Source organism: Helianthus annuus, chromosome 16, assembly GCF_002127325.2.
Source record: "Helianthus annuus cultivar XRQ/B chromosome 16, HanXRQr2.0-SUNRISE, whole genome shotgun sequence".
In the NCBI taxonomy this organism is placed as follows: domain Eukaryota; kingdom Viridiplantae; phylum Streptophyta; class Magnoliopsida; order Asterales; family Asteraceae; genus Helianthus; species Helianthus annuus.
In genome coordinates, this window is record NC_035448.2 from 3,321,389 (window position 1) to 3,328,248 (window position 6,860).

Here is a 6,860-nt window from a genome sequence, read left to right on the forward strand (position 1 = left end):
CGACCTTGAACACTCCCGAAAGGTTTAGAACACGTTTTTCAGTTTCAAAATGCAAGAAAACTACCAAAAACGAGTGCTAAACCAAGTGTCCAAACACACCAAAGAACTCGAACAACCCGGTTTAAACAAGGTAAAGAGCCAGGCTCTGATACCACTTGTAGGTCCCTCTCGGAGGATCGAGAACAAACCTAAACCTTGTTATACTAACTCACTAGCGAGTGCGGAATCCAAGCTAGCAAGCAAACCGGGATGATGCAAGAATAAACACAAGAACACACAAGACTCAACGATTAACACCACTTGTATTAATGCGTATGAAAGGTTCCGGTTACAAGCACAATGTTTACAATCAGTTTGCAAACTCTCAAAGTGTGTGTGTGTTTTCAGCAGAGAATCCTCTCTATCTCTCGGATGTGTATCTTCTCTAAGTGTCTAGTGTCTACTGAAATCAACACACTGCATGGGTATTTATACCCAGCCCAAGTTGTCTATCACGAAGGATCCGATAGATGGTCCGAAGGATCATCTATCGAATACATGTCATTCGAATGATCAGCAGTGACCTCGAAGGATCATCCTTCGAGGTTCAACAGTCGAAGCATATCTTTCGAGCACCTCGAAGGATCAACAGTATCCTTCGAGGCTATCCTTCGATTCAGACAAACATATTACAAACAGATTGGCCAAGTCAAACTAGGAGGATAGTTGACTTGGTCAACTTACAGACTAACTTTGGACATCGTTTACATACAGACCGAATACAGACAAAGTACAGACACAAGTGCACCAACACCAATTGATGCAAAATCCACCCTCTAAGAGCAGCAATAGCGATAACAAGCCTGATTGTTTCAAATCTTGCCACAGGAGCAAACGTTTCCTCATAGTCTATACCATATTTCTGAGAATATCCCTTAGCAACCAGCCTGGCTTTGTGCTTGATCAACTCTCCATCAGCTCCAATCTTTGTTTTGAATAACCACTTGAGACCAACAACATTCTTACCCTCAGGGAGTGTAACGAGCTGCCATGTATTGTTCTTGATAATTGCCTCAAGTTCCTCCTTCATAGCCACCTGCCACTCTTCCTTCTTTACTGCTTCTGAGAAACAAACTGGATCCACTACATTAAGTGCAAATTGGCATGTTAGATGATCAGGGCCCACAGGATCCATCTCTTGAGTGTTAGCATACAGGTCTTCAACTGTTCTGAGTCTTAGCGGAGCTGATGAACTTGCACTTGAACCTTCCCTGGATTGATCTTCACTTGTTTCTGCTTGAGGCGTTGTTACTTGAGGTGTGGCTGGACCTTGAGCGTCAGCTGGGACTTCAGCATTATGGTTAATAGTTTGAGTATCAACACCCACTTCTTCTGGAAACGGATCAGCATACATTCTGTCATACACTTGTTTGTCAGACTTGTGCACCTCCTGCCAGTTCCATGATGCATCTTCCACTATAGTAGTGTCACCAAACCTTCTCGTTTCAAATTTCTTTGTCACTGGATTGAACAGCCTAGTACCAGTGCCATTTGATGAATAGCCAATAAAAATCATCTTATTTGACCTGTCATCCAGCTTCCTTCTTCCATGTGCAAAAACATGCCCATATGCAACACAACCGAATATCTTCAAATTAGTAACATCTGGTTTAGAGTTGTACCATACCTGGTAGGGAGTTTTATCTTGCACAGCAGTTGTAGGGGATCTGTTAATGAGATAAACTGAGGTGGCAACAGCCTCAGCCCATAGGTAGTTTGGCAGACTTCTTTCTTTCAACATACTCCTGGCCATTCCCATCATCGTTCTATTCTTTCTTTCCACCACTCCATTGTGTTGAGGAGTGTGTGGTTCAGTAAGCTCTCTTTTAATACCGTGCACTTCACAAAATGAATTAAATTCTTTTGAACAAAACTATCCACCTCGATCGGTTCTTAACACCTTAATAGAACACTCACTTTGTTTTTCAACTAAAGCTTTAAATATCTTGAACTTTTCAAAGGCATCAGATTTTTTTTCAATGAAATAAACCCAACACATTCTTGACGCATCATCTATGAGCAGGAAATAATACAAACTTCGGCCAAGACTAGGTACCTGCATAGGTCCGCACAGATCAGCATGAACAAGCTCCAACTTCTTAGAGGCTCTCCATGATGTGGACTTGAATGGTTGACGAATCTGTTTGCCCAGAATACAGCCTTCACAAACACCAGAACCTCTGATTCTTGGCATACCAATCACCATATCTTTATCACACAGAGTCTTCAAGTTATCCCAATTGATGTGCCCATATCTCTTGTGCCACAGTTGTACTGAGTTTGAAGTGTTGCAGTTGGAAGTGCTTGACACAGTTTTTGTAGCATCTAGAACAAACATATTATTAGTGGCAATAGGGATTTTTATTAACTCAATACCATGATTTTTGATAGTGCAGTTTCCATCTTCAAAGTGAAGCGAATAACCCTTTCTCATAAGCTGCCCTACACTCAGCAAATTGTACTCTAGGGTTGGAGCATAATACACATCACTTAGGAGTTTGTGACTGTTTGAACCTGTATTGATCCTCACAGTTCCCTTTCCTTCAATTGCCAAAATCTTCTTATTTCCTAATTGAACATTCAACTTGAATGTTTCATCTAGTTCTACAAAACTAGTTCTAGACCCAGTCATGTGATTAGAGCAACCCGAGTCAAGAAACCATAGGTTATTTGACTCATGAGACGAGCATGGTTTAGACATTAATGAAAAAGATTCATTAAAGTGACCTGTAACCGCCATGAAGAGATGTTGCTCTTCATTGTTGATCTCTTCCTTGTGTTCATCTGGGTCAGCAGCCACATTCACCTGGGCATCTTCATTATACCAGCACTCTTTTGACATATGACCATATTTCTTACAGACATAGCATTGGGGCACCTTGCTTCGATCAAATGATCTTCCTCTCCCACGACCTCTAAATCCTCCACGTCCTCTACCACGTGAATTTCCTGGTCGATTGCTTTCTTGTATCACCTGCAAGGCATGCTCTTCATTTTTTCCATTTTTTTCAGCAGATCTGCTATTGAGTCTTTCTTCCTGTGATTGCAAGGATCCCATCAATTTTACTGGTGAGAGTTTAGTCAAATCAAAAGATACCTCAATGGATGGCACAATAAAATCAAACTTGGGAGTCAAGCTCCTCAGAATCTTTTCTACCACAGTTTGATCTGAAATCACTTCACCATATGCCCTCTTTTGACTGACTATTCCCATCACTCGTGAGAAGTATTCTCCCACAGACTCTCCTTCTTTCATAGACAAGTTCTCAAACTCCCTACGATGTCCTTGCAGTTTGACAGCCTTCACTTGAGTATCACCTTCATACTCCATTTTCAGAATTTCCCAACTTTCTTTAGCGGATTCAGCAGCAGCAATTCGAGAAAAAAGTTGATCATGTACAGCCTGCTGGATGATGGCCATAGCATGAGCATCTCTTTTCTTGAGATTCTTCAGTTTGTTGACATCAGTTTCAGCCGGATTTACTCCTTCCTCAACCAATTCCCAGAGCTCTCTTGATTTTAAAATAGTTTTCAACCGAATACTCCAATATTCATACCCTTCTCCTTTGAAGACAGGGATCGGAGTAGGAGCAGTTGGTAAGGTACTTGTTTGTTCAGCCATTGAAGGGTAACACTCGAAGAAAAGAATTGATAGGGATCACTCTCAGGCTCTGATACCACTGTTGATATCAGAATACAATAGAAAACTCACGAAGAATAAATGAATCAATCTCAAGGCTTTTATTATTGCTGTTTGTGAATACATAAACAAGAACAAGTGCTGCACTTAAATAGCCAGCATAACAACGGTAACAAACTGAAAAGCAGAAAACTAGGACTTATTCTAATTCTAAATAATGACGTTAAAAGATAAACTGAAAGCCAAGAAATAAGGAGATTGATTCAATCTAACATGTGCTCAAATTGTCACGTGCATAACCCTGGAGTATTGAATCATTCCGTAATATAAACAACTTGATTTTATTGGCAGAATTGAACGAATTTTGACATTTTTAAATTGTATTCAACATATGCATACCACATGCTCAACAAAATGTCTGTGTGAGTTCTAAAATAAAGATGAGCATTGAGCATTGAGCAATCCAATGGCTCAAAATAAAAATGAAAGAAGTATACACATGTTTCTGTTAGCTTTGGTCATATAATCATAATATATGCACTGATGGAGTTCATTAAGTTAAGTATACTTATGCTTAGAAGATAATAACAAAAGTAATAAATCATGAAAGCATGCGCATAGTTGAATGAACTTTTTGTTCATATCTATTGTAACTGTGGGCGTATTGATGATGCGTATAAGGTGTTCAATTAAAGTCTTGAGAGAGATGTTGTTTCCTACAATGTAATATTGGATGGGTTTATTAAGGCTCGGGAGATTGAACGTGCGCGTCAAGTGTCAGGGATGCGGCAACTTGGGGTACGATGTTTGCTGGTTATGCACAAACGAAACACTACAACCAATGATTGAGTCTATATGGTCAGATGCTTGTTCTAAGTGTTCCTCATGACAACATGTCATTAGTTTCTGTTCTCTCGGCTTGTGCATGAATGGGGGAACTAGAAAAGGGGATACAAGTGCATGATCTTATCACGCGTAGTAGAATTCAAATAGACTCGTTTTTGTGTACTGCATTAGTGGACTTATATGCTAAATCTGGGCGCATAGAAACCGCTCTGGGGATATTCGAAGCTAGCCCTGATAAAAATCTATTCACTTAGAGTGCAATGCTTGATGGACCCCCGTAGCCCAAGTTAGAGCCATTTTAGTGAGGCCCCTTTTGTTACGCGGTCTTGGTCCTCCAAATACAAAATAGCCCGTTCCTCCACACTTGGGCCCACATCAGCTATGCACGGTTATGGCGAAATGCTACTAACTTATTTCTCCAAAATGGTTAAGAACAGATTTAAATTTAAAAACCCTAAAACAATAGAATGCTCCAAAACGAAATAAAAGGATAGAGACCTTTTATTTGGTCAAACCACATGAAAATAAACCGTATTTAACTCTTCTTGCTAAATAAAATTACAAATGTAACCAGGTTTTGAGAAAATAATTTGGGTACACCATCAATTCTTCTATGAACAATGATGGTATATTTCTAGCTATGTTGAATCCATCATCGTGTGAACCACATAAATTCTTGTTTTTATTTATGCTATTGCACGATTAATTAATGTTGTTTCTCATATTCATTAATTTGAACGTGAGCAGGTGAAATTTAAATGAAAGTTTATCACTTATACTAAACGTCTCTTAGGGAGAAAAGAGAAGTTCTTTTTTTTTTCAAACTAAAAATAAAAGAAAAGAAAAAAAGAAAGCATCAAAATTAATCTCAATTAATTACAACCTTTTTATTCAACATAATACAATTGTAATAGTCACTAATAGATATGTTTCGGTGGGAATGGTTCATGACTTCAATCGTACTTCGTTTTCCCTGTAGACTATGGAGTGTGGGGGTTTTAGTTGGGGCATTGCGCAACACGTGACAGTTGCGGGTTCTATCGGTCCACCTCCAAAAAAGTGTTGTGTGAAAGGGGCGTGATCAGGCGGCGTTGGGGTGCCATGTTGGACCAATTTTTTTTTCTTTTTTGTTTATATTAATCACAGATTTTAATAAAATATAGTTGTGCTTCTTTCTTTTTTTTAATAAAACTATTAAAAATATTATATGACACTACTTTTGAATTTACATCGAGATAGTTGGTAAACGGGCAACAAGTTGTGTCGCTACCCCTTTCTGAATAGCAAAACTAAGCCTTTTAAAAACTACGTCCATAGATCTCGGGGTCATAACATTACTATGCATGACCCTTTGAACTCGACTAAGTAGGTCCACAGCCTCTGGCGCCAGAAAACCAAAAGTATCAAAAGCAAATGGGATAAACACGTGTTGGTTGTCAAGGCACGCTTTCTCATGTTTGGTCACTTTACCCAAAGCAGCCTTTAAAGCAGCCTGACCCACCGTGAAAGCACTACCCCCTAAGCCCACAAGCGGGGAAACCCCTGTTAGATCCACACAGGCATGTTTTCCTCCTACCCATCCAAAGACCAGAATGTCGGCTGGTCGAAGGGTAGATCTCCCTTCCAACGGGTCTGTTAAGAAATTAACGGGTGCCTCTTTCTTAGCAGAAATTCCAGCACAGCACACCTGAATATGTCAAAAAGGACATCCCTAACCAAATCATGTCGGTATTTGAACCCCGGGAGCTCTCTACAATGAACTGCATGCTCCCCAAAAGAATCCAAACACGCCTTATGACAAACAGGGCATACCTCATCAACTGGATTTATTTGTCTTAACTCAATTAGATTTTGGGTTTGCGTTCTCTCTTCGTCACTAATGGCTTTGTTATTTGATTCGGTCTCCTCGCCATACTCAACTATTGCACGTCATTCATCATCTAAAATCATGTTGTGTAGTTAGATGCACGCGTACATCACATTTCTAATTTGATCTTTTTCATACAAACGACAAGGCATGCTCAAAATGCGCCACCTTTTCTGCAAAACACCAAATGCTCGCTCGACGTCTTTGCGTGCCGCCATCTAAACGTTGTTAAACTTTATTTTTTAGGATCTAGGGTTCCATCTTTTGAAAATGATTTCACAAAAACAGCCCAATCAGGGTAAATTCCATTAACAAGATAGTACCTATACTTGTATTCAACCTCATTTAAAACAATGTCTCTTTTGGTCCAACACCATTTATTAGATCATTGAAAAGGGGCGAGTGATGTATAATGTTTATATCGTTATGTGAACTGGATATACCAAAGAATGGATGCCAGATCCAAAG